The sequence below is a fragment of the Miniopterus natalensis genome, chromosome 15 (assembly GCF_054644295.1).
Source record: "Miniopterus natalensis isolate mMinNat1 chromosome 15, mMinNat1.hap1, whole genome shotgun sequence".
NCBI classification, from domain to species: domain Eukaryota; kingdom Metazoa; phylum Chordata; class Mammalia; order Chiroptera; family Miniopteridae; genus Miniopterus; species Miniopterus natalensis.
The window spans coordinates 6039256-6054034 of NC_142095.1; positions in this window are offsets into that span (position 1 = coordinate 6039256).

A 14779-nucleotide genomic window follows, 5' to 3' on the forward strand; every position below is an offset into this window, starting at 1 on the left:
CAGGAAGCGAAATCGTGGCTAAGGGGGGACTGCTGTATGTCCTGGTCCACCGGTGTAGGAACGGAGAGGGCTGTGCTGGGTCCCTGGGAGCAAGCCCTGGGGGCCTCCGCACGCAGCTCTGTCTGGCTCCCCAGCAGGGAGCAGTGGCTCAGGGCGGGGGCTGAGAGGCGGCTGGGGAGTGCGTGTGAATTCTCCCACAGCAGGCGGGGTGAGGCCAACTCTTTAAGCACTTTTAAGGCAGGGGGTGGAGGGATTCACATGATGTTGGCGAGCATTTTGAAAAGAACATTCTGGCTGTTACACGCAGAAGAGATGGGCTGAAATGGAAGCTGGAGAGGATGTGGGGAGACTAACAAAGGGGTGCAATTCTGAAGAGCCCCCTGGAGGGCCTGTGAACACAGTCCCTTGAGCCTTGCCCTCAACCCCTCCCCATGCAGCAGGGGTGCAGTGGGCCCGGATCTTGCTTTCCCAACATGTGAATGCTGCCCCGTGGGCCACGCTGAGGGGCACTAGCTTGGGCTCTGTTGGTGGCAGGGAGCTGGCGAGTGGATTCTAGAGACATGCAGCTTGTGCATTTTAAGAAGGCAGGAAGACCATTCTGGGAAACTGGAACTCTCTTTAGCCTGAAGAGACTCGTCCGCAAACATAACTTGATACACATTTCAGAGCTGCCTTAGCGATCTGGGGACCAGGTGAGGGCGGAGCTTCACAGAAACAGTGCCCTCAGGGCCGCTCTGATTAGCCCGGGCTCTGTGACCTTGATATTGTGCAGTGTTTGCCCCAGGCTTGTTTTTGTCTTTCTACAGGACAGCAGCACAGCACTGAGGTGACACAGAACCTGGGTTTTCGGATGGGCCCTGGGTCTCTCTGTCCCACAGAAAGCCAGGCAAATGGACACCCCCCTTTTGCTTAGTGTTCCAGCAAGGACGCAGGTCAACCCAGCCCCCCGCCTTTAAACTCCACCCTCAGCTCTGAACTACGGTGGCGTCACAGGTAAGATTTAAGTCAGGCATAAAACCACTCAGACTCTGGAGACCCCCGACAGTTTTCCAACTCTGCCCGGTCCTTGGCTGGGAGGGCCCACTGAAAGGAAGCCCACCTGTCAGCACAGGTGACAGGCCACATTACCTAGCATGGGAGTGGCTAAAGATGGACAGCCTCGGAAGGGTCCTCTTGGCTGTCACCCAGCGGGGACACATGCCTGATGGAGAGCTGTGGAACTCCCACCCTCAAAGAAAGGCGTTTCCTCTCCAGGGCACCAGGAAATAGGTGTGTTCCCTGTCTAGGGGGCTACAAAGGCCATCCATCCTTTCCCTAGGATTGTCACCCACCTGGCTACCATCCTGTAACTAAGACCTTCCTTCCCTCCACTTTGCTCTATTCAAAGCTGCCACCACTGCTCATAAAAACAGAGGCCCTGGGTGACTGCTGTGTGTTCCCAGCACCTCGGAGAAAGTGTTCAGTTAGTGGTACTTAACCCTCCTGAGGGTCCCTAACACCATTTTGCTGGTGGCACCGGTTCCCTGTAGGAAGTTAATGCTGCCAGGAGTGGCTTTTCCATTAAAAGGGAGGTTGTGTTGGGGGATCGCAGCCCCAGGGCACCTGTGTGGCGCTCCTACTGGAAGGACAAACCTTATGCTGGGCTTCTGGAGGCCTTGGCCGTGTCCCGGCGACGAGGAGCCACTGCGGCGGACTTGGCTGGGGCCGGAGCCTGGAGCGCTGCCCGTGGTGGGGTGTGACCCTGGTGTTGTGAAGTAGCCGTTCTCTGATTGGCAACGGCCTGATTCACAACACCAGCTGCCCCACCGCACCGTGCTGGGGAGGTCTCGGGGCGGCTGGTGATGGTGGGGTCACGTCCTTGGAGCTGCTTCTGGATGGGGAGAGGGGAGAGAGAGCACCTACGAGTTAGAGCCAGAATGCAAGCAGAGTCCACATTTCATCTCTCTATTTCCACCTGACTGGCTTCTCTTTTTAGTTGTGGACTTTGCCAGCGTTCCTACCCCTGGGGTCATGGGTGGGTATCAGTGGTGCCAAGGAGCCCGGGACCCACTTATCTGTGCATTGGCACTTCTCTGGGAAGGGTCTTTTGCCCCCAACAGATCCTTGATGGGGAACACAAGCCTCCAGAGCTTCCGGATCTGTGTTTTTTAAGGCCCGTTAGTAACGGTTTACCTCACCGGTGCCTGTGCGAGGGGCATAGGAACCGAAAGATGCCCGTAACTGTTGTCAAACAGACGCCAGAAACCCCTCTCACCACGTGCTCTGACTAGTAACTGTGCCCAGACGCCCTCCCTCTCAAGGTGTACGGTGCCTGTCCAGGTCCCCGGACCTCGAAGGCCTGTGGAGCAGCTCCCGTGTCTACGAAGGATAGCCAGGGTCCGAATGGACTCCTTCGAGGACAGAGAGGAGCTCCCGAGCTCAGCCCTCCAAAGCCTGGAAACACATTCCCATCACAAAGTAAAGCCGATCACTGAGGATCTGGGCAGTCACTCAAAGCAATGAAAACAGACCAGCTGAAAAGAAACCAGGCAGTCAAGGTGGAAAGTTTCCCGCCGCTGTGGCCTGCCTTCCAGCAGGTACCTGCCAGGGCTCCTCATCCCAGAGCCTGGCTGGGAGGCGCTGAGCGTCTACTAGAGAAACTCAGCAGCAAATGACGCCGGAACTCTCCTTTTGGTGTCTGCCTGGATTTTATCACCATTATGAAATAACGTAACATGAACTGACATGAAAATAGCATTTGAAGTTGAATCCCCATTGCCAGGTGTCAATAAACACTTTTAAATGAGCAGCTCTTTGGCCCCGAATGGCTCCTGCCTGCTGCGCTGTTCTTAGTTACCCAATCAAGAAAAATGACATTTTCCACTTTCTGCTGTCTATCTTGGAATCTGCTTTATTTTAAGGATGCGAAGTTGGCAAGTTCCTAGTACTGGATGTGGCAGAGAAGTTCTGCCAAAGTTCTTGCTGGAGTCGGGGGAGGTGGAAACTTTGAGTAATTCATCAATCACAGCTAAACACCGGGCCATGTAAACCACTGTGGCCTCGGGGTTCAGAAATGTCTGGTTTTTAATGTCTACAATCAAAGAATCCCTGCGGGGATATCAGGTCACAGTCTCCGCACTGGGGCCTCCGTGGTCCACAGCACTGCCAAGCTGGGGATTGCTGCCACCTGTGGGTGGCTCCCAGACAGGACATGGACAGCTGTGCACTCACTGTGCTGGGACTGAAGGGGGCGGATGCCGCTGTTCTAGGCACTTCACATCCGTGAGGTCATGATCTATCACTGTGCCCACGTGGTTAGCAATGGGAGGTTCAATGGGATGGAGGACTCGTGTGACCAAGGGACAGTGGGAGGAGCCATGGTGGAGAGGACACCCAGCTTCAGATCTGGCTCAGCCGCCAACTTCCATGGGTGGACTCGGCTGAGTCTGGGTGCCTCTTCCTATTGAGATTCCTCATCACTGACGGGGGGCCTGGAGCAGACGGTCTGTAGGTGGTCTCTTGGTGTCGCAGCTCTGCAGGCTGGGAACCTGCTCTCTGGAATGCCGTGTGGACTAGAGGGTGGCTGTGTGGCTCCGTGGATGAGCACTGGGTCTTTGGAAGCAGGTAGGACTGAGTGTCATTCAGCCACATGGAGTGGCCCAGCCGGAACATACCTGGTTCCCTCCCACCTCAGGGCCTTTTCACCTGCTGTTGCCTCCTAAGGACCACAGCTATCCCGGGGTCATTGTAAGAGAATGTAAGATTTCTGCTGTTCCAAGTTCTGCACCAATGTTAACTAAAGCCTTTCATCTCATTTTCCACTGCACCCTGTTTATGTTAGTCCTTCGCTACTGGTGGGGTAGGGCCAAGCCAGCTAACTCTGTGTGTTATTTTTTTTATATGTCACATAATGATCACTTGGCATAGGCAATCCCAAGGACATGGCATTATCTAACAGGTCTCAAATCAATAAACCAGTTTTCTGCTGGTTACTTCTGGAAAAAGGTGACGGCAACCGAAACGCGGGTTGGCTTCCTCACCGACCGCCTCCCAGGTTGACTGTGGGTCAAGGCAGATTCCGGTGGGTGCTGGTCAACCGCCCTAACCGGGCAGGCTCGGGTGGGGGCCCGGGGAGGGGAGGATTCAGGGCTCCACCCCCACTCCCAGATCCTGCTTCAGCTCGTTTGGAAGTGAAGTCAGGAATCCACCCCCCACCCCAGGGGCTCTGATTTGGGAACGGCTGCACTAAATCTAGGCTCTGTTAAAAACCCATGTTCCTAACGAGCCTCGCGCAGTGGGAGTCTGATACGGCTTCCACATCTTCAGAGGGAAATTAAGTCTTGCTGGGTGGCGGGCACTGTTCCCGTGCCCAGGCTAACCTCAGCCCGGGGCTTCCTTGGACCAGGACCAGGACCAGGAGCTGGAGTGTGGTCAGGCTGCACACAGGCGGCTGGGGCCAGGGAGTTAGTATCCTGGAGCAGCCCTCCCCAGTGACGCACTCGAATTGGTGGACAGATACCCCTCTCTCTTGCCACACATAGGCTTGCAGAGGTCCCCACCTGCTCACAGCAGTGATCTAGTGGGTAACACCATCTTCACGCCCCCCCCCCCCCAGGTCTCACACAGCGCTTTCTGGACCCAGCTCCCAACACTCAGCAGTGCGTCAATCTGTGCCAAGCGTATTTAAGTACACCCGTGATTTGGATGGGTGGGCCTTAAGTTGTTTCCGTGGCCACTCTCGGCAGGGGGGCCTGGGTGAGGGCAGCGAGGACTCACTCTCAGATGCTGACTGGCCTTTGCACCTGCAGGACTGTGAGCACCTCCTGCAATTTTGCATCCTGGTCTGTCTCGCCTGCTCACCCTGGTCCAGTCCTGACGCTCGGGGAATTGGGATACACACATCAGGCAAAACCACCCACTGACTGCCAAGGAGGCAATTTCTAAAGTGCATTGTACTTTAATTCCTTCGTTGCTTTTTCATAGACAATATCCCTCCAAATGGATGACCTTTTGGCACCCAAAGTGAGGTATTAGGATCATTCTGCACGGTCGTAAGTCACACAGGCTGTCTGTCACGGGCATTTAAGACAGCATATCTGCTCTAGGACCGTGGCAAAAACAAACCCAGAGGCAACCCAGGAAGCCTGCTTGCTTTAGCCCGTCTTAGCTGCTGCCTCCCAGGTAGGATTTAAAATAAAAACTCCTGGTTCAGAGAGGGCTGCCTGGCTTGGCAGCCCCAGCCCAGAGTTTATTAGCACAGTTAATATCGCATGCAAATAGATTTCCCAGCTTCGGTCATGCCAGTCCATTAATTCAGCCCCTTGTCTGCTACATCTTTATCCCTGGCAGGTTAATCCTGCCAAATGCCTTCGCTGTAGCACATGTCACGCTGTGCCCATGTCCAACAATGCAGTTTCGCTAATCCTGTTGGATCAGCTTTGTGGCCCTGTCGGGTCAATCCAATGGCGGAAAAGAGCACATAAGGTTTTTGCCAAGACCTTCCTCCTACTCTGGTACCCATGCCTTTCCTTAAAAAAAAAAAAATTTTTTTTAAAATGGTTTCAATTAAGTGGTTTGAAAGTCAGCCACAGCATTTGGACAGCTGCCAACGCCAATGTCTTTCAAACCAGAACGTCCAGGCTCTCAGCAGGCCTCCAAACCCTCTCGGGGAGCCTCGCCCAGGCGCCAGCCGAGCGCGCTTCAACGGGAAGGGTTAAAACAGGAACATCCGCTAAACTTCTCTTTTTCTTAGGCTCTCCACACATTAAGTAAGGGCTTGAAGATGACGGAATGGATGGCATATGTATCGCCCTTTACCTTTGATGCCAACCTCTTTCCAGTTTAGTGGAATCGTTAACATGAGTTACTGGAAGAAGAGTGTCCCTTCCTGCAATCACCTTGGTCAGGCATCCACCTGACGCAGGGTGGAAACGTGTCTCCAGGACCACAGTGCTCTGCCCCTCTAGTCCATGGCCCGGCAGGGTGAAAAACACGAGCCTTGTCATCAGACTCCAATCTCAGCTGAACTGCTTTCTACCTCTGCAACCTCAGGCAAGTTACTTGACCTCTCTGGCCTTGCTTTCCTCATCTGTAAAATGGGCATGACCACAGCACCTGCCACGGGACTACTACGAGGATTCAGGGAGTTAACACATGTTAATCTCTGAATGGTGCTGGTACGCACATAGCAAGCACCGGGTAAATGTAAGTTGATATTAGCGCAGACTGTGAAACTTGTTAAAACTCACTGTCATTTGCAGCTTAGTCTAGTGCATATGCAAAGTCATGGTAAAATGGCACATGGGCATCTCTTTTGCGGTAAACTCCACTCTCTTGCCTGCTAATTACAGAAATATGGCTACAAGGAGCCCTGGCTGGTCTGCCTACCAGGTGACTCAGGTGTCTGAGTTACTCCTGGCAGCCTTCTGTGGGTGTGAGAAGCTTTCAGGGGGGGGACTTATTCCCCGGGGCTGAGTCTTGGGCCTTTACTACCTAACTCTGGGCAAGGTACTCAACCTCTGAGACTCTTACAATCCCGACATGAGAAATGGGACTTGGTTCCACACTGTTGGGTCAACGTGTGGATTAAGTGAAAAAGCACACGTGAGGAGCTTGGCATACTGCTGAGAGCACAGTAACTGCCCCATAAATAATGGCTGTTATGGTGATGGAGTCTCTTGCAAGGTACTGGGCTTCCCCCTCCAATCCTCCATCCACCTGCCTCCTAATCTCCCCACAGCTGGAATGGAGATGGTGAGTTACGTGGGATTATGCAGGGAAAGCCGCAGGCCCAGGGCCGGGCTTCCCACCCGGGCTCCGGAGATGGAGCCGTGGTTCACCTGGCTTGTTTCTTACCCCAAACGTCCTCCGCGCCATACAGTCCCTCTTGCACTAGGCTGAGCATTAGCCCCCAGTCTGAGCGCAGCAAGAACTGGGAGTGCCCTTTAAATGACTGTGCGTGTAGATGTGGAACTGGCCGTGTTTCACTATGAGCTGAACGCACATTCTGACCTGAGCACTTGGACATTTTATGATAACCGAGGGCAGAGCATTCAACCTATTTGGTACTGGATGTGTCAGGACAGGATTTTTGCCCTCGATGTGGGCAGAGTATTTTGCTACTGGGAAGAGCTATATGCTTCCCTGGCAACCCACCCACTGAACACCACCTACTCTTGGATCCTGCTAGATCTTTTCTTTTAAATTTTTTAAAAATTACTCTTAACATACAACTTTACACTAGTTTCAGGTGTACAACATAGTGATTAGACATTTATATAACTTATGACATGATCCCCTCAATAAGTCTAGTACCCACAGGACACCATACTTAGTTATTACAATATTAAAGACTATATTCCCTATGCTGTACTTTACATCCCTGTGACTATTTTTATAACTGGCAATTTGTACTTCACCCATTACACCAACCCCCCTTACATCTGGCAACCATCAGTTTGTTCCCAGTCTATGAATTTATCTGTTTTGTTCGTTTATTTTGATTTTTATATTCCAATATTAAGTGAAATTATGTGGTACTTGTCTTTCTCTGTCTGACATTTCACTGAGCATAATATCTTCTAGGTCCATCCATGCTGTGGTAAATGGCAAGATTTCACCCTTTTTATGGCTGAGTAATATTCCATTATATGTACCACAGCTTTACCCATTTGTCTATGGATGGGCACTTGGGATCTTCTGTGCTTCTTGGACTTCTATGTCTATTTCCTACAACTAGGTTAGGGAAATTTTCAGTCATTATGTCTTCAAATAGGTTTTCAATCCTTTGTTCTCACTCTTGTCCCTCTGGTACCCCCTATGATACAAATGTTGTTACACTTGATGTCCCAGTTAAAAAAATTTTTTTTTTTTTTTGGCTGTTCTGATTGGGTGTTTTCTGCTATCTTGTCTTACAAATTGCTGATTCAATCCTCTGCTTCATCGAATCTGCTGTTGATTCCATCTAAGTTATTCTTCATTTCAGTTATTGTATTCTTCATTTCTGACTGGCTCTTTTTTAGGGTTTCCATCTGTTTCTGTAAATTCTCACTGAGTTCATCTATCCTTCTCCAAAGTTATTTGAACATCCCCATAAACAGTGCTTTGAACTCTCTATCTGGTAGATTGCTTGTCTCCATTTTGTTTAGTTTTTTCCTGGGGTTTTGTCCTGTTCTTTCATCTGGGACATGTTTCTTTTGTCTCCTTATTGTGGTAGCCTCCCTGTGTTTTTCTATGTATCAGGCAGGTCTGCTATGTCTCCCAGTCTTGGTAGGGTGGCCTAATATAGTAGGTGTTCTGCGGGGTGCAGTGGTGCAGTCTCCCCAATCACCTGAGCTGGGTCCTGCAGGAGTGTGTGCCCTCCTGTTGTGTAAGAACCTTGATTACTGTTGGCACAACAGTGGGTGGAGCTGACTGACTGGCTGTGACTACACTAGACGAGCTGCTGTGCAGGGGAATGACCCCTCATAGCAGGACTTGCTTTACCAGGGCTCTGGTGCCAAACAAGCCTGCCTTTCAAGTATGTTGTTTGTGGAGCTGGTTGGGTGGTGCTCTGGTGTGGTTTGAAGCTGGCTATCAGTTCTCCTGCACAGATCTTAATCCAGTTTTCATTTACCAGTCTCTTGAATAAAATGGATTTGCAATACTTCATGCTAATTAAAACATGATGAAATCAAGCTATTTGAAAAACGAGCAGTTCTGACTCTCTGGCCTCCACGGCTCAGGCAAGTCCACCGAGGCACACCTGTGTGCTGCTTGGCGAGAATTCCTGCCGAGAGGGCAGCCCATCTAGGTTAGGTCTTGAGAGAGCCATGCTTACCTCGCACAATGCAAACATCTCTGAACTTTGCTTTCTGGATAAAAGGCAGCATGAGCTTCCCATTGCATTTCCTCCAGCAGGATCAATCCCACATCCCAGCCTGATGCTTGGCCCTGCTCGTGTGAATCTCGCAGAGGCGCAGCTCCTTGCGATGGATTGCTGGATCTGAGAGCAGCCTTCTGGGGGGAGGCAAAGAAAGGCTGGGAGAGAATAATACGCATGGGGGTTTGAGACGCCTGCTCCGTGCCATGTGCTGCAGGCAGCTTTTTTTAGTGGTGAACTGTCAGAAAATTCTCTTCTGCCATGAAAGCTACTTGCGCATCATGGAGGGAGTTTATGATTTTGTCTTTTCTACAGTGTGAATTTGGTGCCTTAGTTGTTTTTTTTTCTTTTTCCTGTTCTTTTGCTGCCAAATCAAAGTTGGCTAAATCTGGTCTCTTTGGTGGTTCTAAGGATGCGCTCAGTGCTCGTGTCCTGTCAGAGGGACAGAAAGTGCTTGGGTTTCTCTACTCGAAAGGCTCTGACAATTTCATACAACTGAAAGAGACCTGCTTTTGACTCTGCTCTCAGGACTCTGACTAGTCACTGAATTTGAAAATGCTTAAAGGTTGTTGAATGTTCTTTCTTTTTTCTTTTATTGCGGTCATCCCTGTTACTAGGCTTGATGAAGGGGTATGAATGGGAGGGGTGATTACAGGGTAGTGAAAAATCCCACATGTGTTCATCAGAGGTGGCTAAGAGCTTCCAAAGAGGTTGTCAGCTCCCTGCCTTTCCTGAATAATTCTGTCTGTTACTATTTTAAGAACCAAACAAGATACAGGCAAACCTTGCTTTAAAGAAACAACACGTGGGAACCTCTATTTATACAAACTAAGGAGTGACTTCTTCAAGAGATCCAGGACCCTGTTAAAAAGCAAGTTTGCTCGATACCTTGATTATCATACAAGACGCACTTCATTTTGGGGACATGCCCATTATATAGAGGCCCATCTGCATTTCTCTCTGAAAAGGGATTTATTTTGAAAAAGCCCCTCCCTCCCCTGCAAGCCTCAGAAAACATATTGACAATAGAAGGACTGCCTGACCTGGTGTGTTACAAATGACTATTAATAAATGAACCAGACAGTCCTGTCTCATTTTTCTCTCAAACACAAAGCCCCATCGCCCACTGGCCAGAGCTGAGGTGTCCATGAGGTGACTGACCTCTCCTGTCCCACTGTCTTCCCAGGTCCCAGGGAGAGTTGGACAAGCCTGACTCTCAGCCTGCACCCAGGTGGCCATGGAGGGGGCCCTGGGCTCCACACTAGGACAGGTGAGCTGCTCGCCCTTCCTCCTGGCACACCCCTCTTGCTTTGGTTCTTGGCATTTCCACTGTCAGAGGACAAAATGCCTCGTTAGACAGGACATACACTGGGGAAGCTTGAGCAAGCAGCTCTTCTCAGGGAAGGGGAGTTGTTGTTGTTTGAGAACAACAGAGGCCTGGCTGGGCATTTTGGGTTCTCAGCAGAGACCTACTTTTTCTTTTTTGAAGCTCCTGCTCCCTCTCACAATCCCTGGCGCCCTGGGGAGTGTCCCCTGCAAGGTTCGAAGGCCGCTATCTCAACAGGTCTCCCAAGCAATTATCTTGTTTTTTTTTTTTAAACCTTACCAGAAGATACTTTTTCCATTGCTTTTCAGATAGAGAGGAAGGGGGAGAGAGAGAGAGAGAGAGAGAGAGAGAAACATCGATGTGAGAGAGACACATCGATTGGCTGCTTCCCACACAAGCCCCAACCGGGCCAGGGATGGAGCCTGCAACCGAGATACGTGCCCTTGGCTGGAATTGACCCTGGGACCCTTCAGTCCACAGTCCGACGCTCCAACTGCTGACCAGCCAGGGCCCATACAAGTGTCTTTTAAAAATCACAGCGACTAATGTACTCCTGGAGGAGGAAGACCTTTTAAAGAAATGTGGCTTCACACATGAGCAAGGGGAGGTTCTGCTTGAACAGACTGAGTTACTACACCACAAAACCCTCAGGAAGGGAGAACAGGGGACGGGTCCCCAAGAATGGAGGAGTCCCACTCCTCTCACTCTCGAAGCCGGAGCTGGGGAGATGCGGGTGCACACACACTCACACCTGTGCCCACACCCCCGCCCTGACGTGCTGCGGGCTACCGGTCAAGGTCTAGCAGCCCGCCCAGTGTATTCAGAGAGACCACTAGCAACGCTCAGGGACAAATCACAGGTCCGAACCTTTCTGTGGTCATGAACCAGCTCCTAGGGCTGGGAGCAGTCACTCATGCAGGGTCCGCTCCCCAGACTCTAGAGGTAGGGACATTGCTGACAAGGCTCTCAGAATGTCACTATGGAGCAGCTCTGGCACTCACTGCTGGGAGCCCCCACGGCGACCCAGGTCAGCTGGAGCAAGTGACACCCTCTGGAACCCTGGCTGTGTGTGCACCTCGGGAGCGCCTGAGTCCCGGGGTGGAGGGTTACTAGGAGGTGGGGTGGAGGAGCGGGAAGAGGGGATGGGCCGAGGCAGAGAGTAGGATTCTGGGGGCCGTGCAGCTTCCTTAGAAACACTATTTAAGAAAAACCTTTCTGTAATTATTGATTGATGAAACTGAATGAGGACTGCTTAGACAAATACCCGAAAAACTTTGCTCAAAGTGAAGCACTTTTGAAGCGCTAGGTATTTTATTGGTGAGACGAGGCCCACAACATAGAGAAGACCGAGGACGCTGTCCCCAGGTGGCCATGGACGCTGTGGCGGGGTGGAGGTCATCATGGCTACAGAGGCGAGCTCCACCCCAGGGCTGGCACCCCCTCCGCCCCAGCAGTGCTGCCCACGTGCTCCAGCTCACCCCGTGCCTCAGTTTCCTCACTGCAGAAATGGTAATAACACCACCCTTGGGCCTCACAATCCCGTCACATGCCCTGCCCGTGGCCGCACCAACTCAGCCAACGTGGCACAGACAAAACTTACTGACCTGTGGGTACTGCTGAGCCTCTCCATCCCCGTTCTCGACACGAAACAGGATGTCCAGCCTCATTCTGCAAGAAATTTCCAGAAAACGGTCACACTAACTCTAACTTCAGACTCAGCAACGGTAACCTTGGGACTCAGGTGAGTTTCATGGGGGACGTTCTGGCCCAAAGAAGGTGCAGCTATGAGGGACCTGCGATATTAACTCTGGGCTGAGAATCCTCGGCGGGGAGGGTGGGGAATTCTGCCAGCCTGGGCTCACCACTGGGTTCTCTCTTGCACTTGTGTATTTTTTTAAGACAAAGTGACAGGGCACAGCTGACATGACCACAGGGCCCTTAAGTGCCCCTTAGCTCTCGTTTGATGCAGCGCTTCTAGGGACAGGCTCTGACGGGCCTTACGACCAGGAAGCACGAGGATGAAGGGTTCCTTGTTTCAGGGACAGGCGCTCTCATCCTTCCCCGCTCACCCCTATTCCACAGCCTTAAAAGAAAAAAATCGAACAACAGACCAGGCGGGACAGAGATGCAGTGCTCTCTAGACACAGTACTAAGCCCACATACTGAGCCTGTAGCCTAGCTGATGTTATTCCATTGTCCCCTCACTCCCAGAGGCGACCGCTTCAGACCCGGGGCTCGGGAGAAGGGGGGACTTTCAGGGGAAGCTGAAGAGAAGGGGTGAAGCGAGAAGACCCTCGGCAAAGCTTGTCTTCTCAGCTGAACACACACCTGACCTCTGTCTGTCCCCCTTGACCTTGACAGGCTCTAAAATAGGGCGTGAGAAGATGGGGCATGGGTTTGTCCCCACTTGGCAGATGGGGAAAACTGAGGCAGTGGGGCTCAGAGCAAACATTTCCGGGGACAGCTTATGCACCTTTATGGAAGTCACAAGTTGGAGGGGGCCATACATATTTTGTAAAGGTCTTTAATGCTTTAAATTTTTGTTTCATAGTTAATGCTTTTGTTTTCTTTACTTCTTTAACGGGTTCAGACCAGCAAAGCGATGGAGAGGTGGCAAAGGAAGAGGCAGCTGGCCCACAGGTTTATGCAGGCTGGTGGGCTGGGCACCAGCAGGGCTGGGGGAGGGCTCACCACGCAGTGCCCGGTGCCCAGGCACTTCTGGACCCCACCTCTGCCGCCTTGTCAGCTTGAATCACCAGTTAACACGCGCAGCTATGAAGTACATGAGATCATGACCCGGCTTCTTCACGGGAGCCCTGGAGGCAGGTGAGAGATACTCTCACTCAGCCCTGCGTGACCCTGGGCCACCCACGTGTCTACCCCAACCTTTAGCTGCGTCACGTAGAACAGGGAACTGGGTTATTGTCACTGAACAAGACAATGCGTCCATGTAAGGCCTTGTCATTTGCGAAGTGTCCTCCCCACCCCCTCCCAAGCACATGCACCTATAAAACACTGCTCACCTCTCACGCTGGTTCCGGGGGTCTGGGCACCCCGTGCGCATCGCACCGGAGTGAGCGGCCAGGAGGTCTGCGTGAGGAAGGTCTGCGGGGCGCCCCAGAGATACGCAGGCACCTGGGGCGGAAGGGCAAAGGGCGGTGAGACAGGCCGCCCATAGCCAGCTGCCAGTTTCCTCATCTGTAAGATGGGGACGATACCACAGCTGCTCCTCGGGCTTAGTAAATAGTCACAGCCATGATGTCATCATCCGTGCCTCCCCAGGAGGTGCCCCAAGTACCACAGGGGGGGGTCCCTACAGCTGCTTCTATCTTGGGGAGCCCCGGAGGAGTGGGACACACTGGAACATTCCTTCTAAATAATGCCTCTGGGCTGAGACTTCATCATGCCAAAGGGCGACATGTTGGCAGAACCCATTGTGTTCTTGGAAGCGGTTTTCTCCAAAGAAAAACTGGAAAGGGGCAAAGTAAAGGGCTGTCGATCCACAGCCAAGGCCGCAGTGCTCAGGTTTGCAGAGCGCACCCTCGGGAAACAGCGGAGGGAGGAAACATCCTATGCTCGCGCTGGCAGGAGCGCCGGACAGTGGTACTGAAAACACTTCAATGCTCACTAGGTACTGTGCCCACCCTGTCCCCAGGCTCTGCCATGCAGGGACCCCATCACCCCCACTGAAAGCAGAGAGCCCATCTCCATGGCAGCAGCCTGCAGGGTTCAGCCACCACAGAGCTCTTCAGGCGGCCAGTGCCCCCTCCTTGGCATGTCTCAGGGTCTTAGCAGGGAGTGCCCTCTGAGCCTACTCTGGGGACAGGGTGAGGAAGCGGGTGTGCAGGGCACACGTGATAAATCCACTCCAACGCCCCGCCTTCCTAAGCCTTGGTAGGATCCACCAATATGAGTTCACACAACGTGACAATCCTTTCGGAGGCATGCCCGCCCTGGCCTTCCCCCCTTCTGTGCCCTGAGGACCGGCTGCCACCCTGTCCACCCAGGGGGAGGGGTCTAGGCTGAGGCAAGGCTTCCCGGCCCCAAATCTTTTCCTTCTACACCATGCAGGGAAACCCTAGAGCCTCGATGAATGCAGAACCACTGAGCGCAGCTTTCAGCCGGCCAGCAAAGCCACCTCTCGGAGCCCCTTCCAGCCGCCTGCGCTGCTAGCGTGTTAACTGAGCATCTATCTCCTGCCCCTTAGCCTACCGCCCTCCGAAGCCATCCTCACACGTGTTGCTTAGGATCCACCAATATGAGTTCACACAACGTGACAATCCTTTCGGAGGCATGCCCGCCCTGGCCTTCCCCCCTTCTGTGCCCTGAGGACCGGCTGCCACCCTGTCCACCCAGGGGGAGGGGTCTAGGCTGAGGCAGGGCTTCCCGGCCCCAAATCTTTGCTTTCCTAGTTTCCACCAGTGATTTCACCGGTGGAAACAATCCCTTGGGAAGCGAGGTCTGCTGAGAGATGCTCAGCTGTATTTTGCTGTTGTGCCAGAGATTTCACTTCAGTTGTGAAGTTGAAGAATCCTGACCACGAAAGGGTCCCAGTGGAACGAGCCCGCGGACATGCCCTGGAGTCTGCAGAGCTGCTTTTCCAACCACCTCTC